This window comes from Etheostoma spectabile, chromosome 2, assembly GCF_008692095.1.
Source record: "Etheostoma spectabile isolate EspeVRDwgs_2016 chromosome 2, UIUC_Espe_1.0, whole genome shotgun sequence".
In the NCBI taxonomy this organism is placed as follows: Eukaryota; Metazoa; Chordata; class Actinopteri; order Perciformes; family Percidae; genus Etheostoma; species Etheostoma spectabile.
Window position 1 is genome coordinate 11496655 of NC_045734.1, and position 3689 is coordinate 11500343.

General features: G+C 39.3%; 1 long non-coding RNA gene across 1 annotated transcript in view; it reads left to right on the top strand.

The window, feature by feature from the left end:
• Positions 1-660: 660 nt before the first annotated feature.
• The window catches only part of LOC116697848 (uncharacterized), a 5244-nt gene continuing 2215 nt past the window's right edge, over positions 661-3689 (top strand). Inside the window, exons 1-2 of the long non-coding RNA XR_004334061.1 lie at positions 661-822; positions 1586-1589. This is a non-coding gene — a long non-coding RNA (uncharacterized LOC116697848). The remainder of the gene's footprint in view (positions 823-1585; positions 1590-3689) is intronic.

Here is a 3689-nt window from a genome sequence, read left to right on the forward strand (position 1 = left end):
AATATAACAATAATCGCACTAACCTCCAGTGTGTCCCTGTCATTTACACTCAACATGTACACTAAATTTCTAAGATAATTTGCCATATTGTACGCTAACGTTGCTCAGAATTGTGTTGGATGAATCTTTTATTTAGATATAAACAGCCTAAATTAAAATATTTAAACAAATAAATCGATAACAGGGTGAATCGAGAACGCAACTGTATAACAATCGTGCAGGCATGGTAGAGATATTGCAATTGCAAATTTCCCATTTAAATCCACTATTTGCCAAAATAACATTTGTGTTTTGTGGCTAGCTACAAACATTAGTTTGGTCGTAAAATGCACATAGTTTAACTTTTGGTCAGATCTGTAGATGCTATGTATCAAGATTTGTTGCACGGCCTAGAAGAAGATAGAAAAAGTAGGTTTTGAGCATTGCGCGATATTGCAAAAAGAAATTCTTAGTGGAAATGGGCATAACCTATATCATCCGATTCAGCTCGATTCAAGTAACAAGTGGATCTAAGGTTTTTTACTGTGCGATGTGAAATGTGTGAGCACCACCTAGTTGTACATAAGTGTAATTTTTGGTATGTATGGTCCATGAACCACTGTACATCTACATAGTAAATTTGAAATTGCTCACATTAGTGTAAGTGGTGAGGCCAAACCTGGGTCCCATAGGCCAGGCCTACTTTGACGAATTGGTAGCCCACTGTAGGCGTTGCCTCAGGAGTGGCCCTAGATAGTGCCCTCAAAATTTTGTAAAAATCGGATGAGCCGTTCATGACATATAAACTTTTTGTACTTGTAGCACCCCCTAGTGGCCAATTGTGTAAAATTTGTTTTGGAGCGTCAGAAGGTCATGCCAAAAAAGATTCTAAAGTTTTGCGTTGAAAGATTTCATTTTGGCCGAGATATGACAAAGTTTCTGCTTAATTTGCCCAATCTGAATCCAATAAAAATTCTTTTGATAACTTTTGTCAGGTCGGTCTGGAGATGCTAGATACCAAGTTTTGTGCAGATTGGTTGCACGGTCTAGGAGTCCGAAAAAGTAGGTTTACAATAAATCACGATTTTTCACGCATACAAATCTAGGCGGAAATGGGCGTGGTATATATCAGGAGATGCAGCTACATTCAGGGAACGCGTAGGTATGTGTATTTTTAATGTGCGCTGTACGGTTTAGGCTGTAGTATCAGTTTTAGAAGGAAAAGAATAATAGGAAAACTTAGGAAACCAATAGGGTTCCACAGCTCCGCTGGATCTGTGAACGCGTTGCCTTGCAAACGCGATTCCCAGCACCCTCGGGCTTTGACCCCTAATAAAAGACTGCCTTTTACATAATATTGAATAAAGTAAGAGCCCTCTCTGATCCAGTATCCAGTAGAAATGTCTCACTTCTGCTAAACAATAAAGAATCAAACGGACACTGGTGGAGTGTAAAGAACACGTGCCAAAGTCAAACTGGCCTAAAAAGTGAGACGAAGCATAACCTGATGTAGAGTATATGTATAAGGTCACTTCTTAATTAACAACTGCTACACAACTTTGCGAATATAGATAAGTTTAGGAAAGTATTCAATAAAAAAACTGAGCATAGTGTTAACAGCTCTACTGGCGAGACGGGCAAGGAGGAAGAATTTAAGGCTTACTGCATGTCAAGCTGAACTGAATGAATGGATCAATTATGTTGGTATTAAAAAGTAACCTCAAGTACGAAACCAACCCCTCCCTCTGTCTGGCTGTTATCCCTCTACTCATGGAAAGTGTTCTAACAGGAGGACTTCAAAGCAAAAATAGCATAACAAAGGCTCTATCAGCAATACAGTATACTGAATTGTGTGTGCTTAACCTAAGTCACGGTTTGTGATGTGCCTTTGATGTAATGTGTCTGCAAATAGTGGAGGATGGGCTGGAGCATGTATGAAATTCTTATCGGACACAAGTAACATTGAACCTTAACAGAGAATTTCATTGGAACGTTTAACCTCAATGGGAAGAGCACTGATTCACCAAGTATCCCAAAATAAGTTTGTATTAATCACTTTAATTCTCTAGGAAGTGTCAGGGTGAAAGGCCAGTGTGTAAAGTAGGACAGAGCCTCTACTCATAGCATTGTGAAATACCACATATTGTGTAGAATTGCTTACCAGGAATGAGAGGCTATCAATAGAAGTGTGTCTCAACATTGCTATTAGAACGCTAGCCCCATGCTGATACGAAAACAAAAGTATGAAGACCGACCGTTATTGGCATACTTCAAACATTTGTTACATTTGTTTACATAAGGTTGACCACAAAAGGCTCAAATACAATTTTACATAAGATTACTTTTGGGCATTTTAGCCTTTAATTGATAGGACAGTTGTAGACAGGAAGGGGACGGGGAGACATGCAACAAAGGGCTGCAGGTCAGAATCAAACGCTGGGCCTGTGCGTTAAGGACTGAGGCTTTGTACATGAGGCGCAAGCTCTACGAGGTGAGGGTTAGGTGATCTTATTCTATTTGACATTAACTACTAAATGTGATTTTCCAAAAAAAAAAAAAAAAAAAATCTGTATGCACAAGCTCCCTCTTTGATGTGGAAAAGACAGATAACGAATAAACAGAACTAGACAAAAAAAAGAAAAACCACAAAGGGTTGCATGTGTTCCGGTACTGCAATTTGTGCATTTTAAAATGTGTCTAGATTTGGTGTCAATGCATAATTAGAATTAATAAAAATTGTATTTGTGTAAATCTGTGACGTGCCAAGTGTTAGATTTATTAGAACAGTCGGCGTTTGGCAATCGAATGGACAGACAATAAAACCTTTTAAACAAGTAATAAAAGGGGAATTTCAAATGAACAGTCAGCAGCAGGTGATTTCATTCCCAGGGAGATCATAGGTATTCCCCTTCTCGGCTGTCGAGCACAGTGGTTTGGATTGTGCAGCAGTGTTGGTATGCAAAGCATGGTTTGGTAGAGTAAAGTGTAAATGATAAGAATTAAAAATATAAACACTAGAAAACCAAATCAGGGTGACATTTTTGTAGATTCCTTCTCGGAGGCGACATGTAGCATTACAATTCCAAACCTAAACTGAGGTAAATAACTCAGAGGAGGTTCAGTGAGAAAAACCCTTGAGCTCTGACAGATTACAATGATGCAAATCACTATTGACCACTCTTCTCCAAACTTAGCTGCTAAATGTAGCAATAAAGAGGAGGACTTTCTTCCAAGAGCATTTTTTCTGACCAAAAGAGCATGCCAAATGCACTGATGTCATGAAGTCAAGCCCTTCAAAAGGAAAACCCCTGCGGAAGACATGTTTGATGATGGCCTGGGTTGTTATTAAAAGCAAGCTTTGAATGTCCCCTACAAAGTCCCTTTTTCCACTACATAAAATAAAACTGCAATTTCTTTATTCTTTCATACTTTAAAACATAAAAAGGAATAACCCATAACGTCTGTAATCATTCACAGGGCTCTTTTCTCACACACAGACACAGACACCGACACACAGACAAACAGAGACACACACACAAGCAGGGCAGACACACATGCGCACGCACCCAGGGGACTTCCAGACCAACACACCTCCACCCACACTCACCCTTACCGCTACAGGCTGTGAACCCTGAGATGAACACATATTTCACATAGGTCTGCTCACATTTACCAAGATAAACTAAGAATTAAGGCTACTGACACAGATC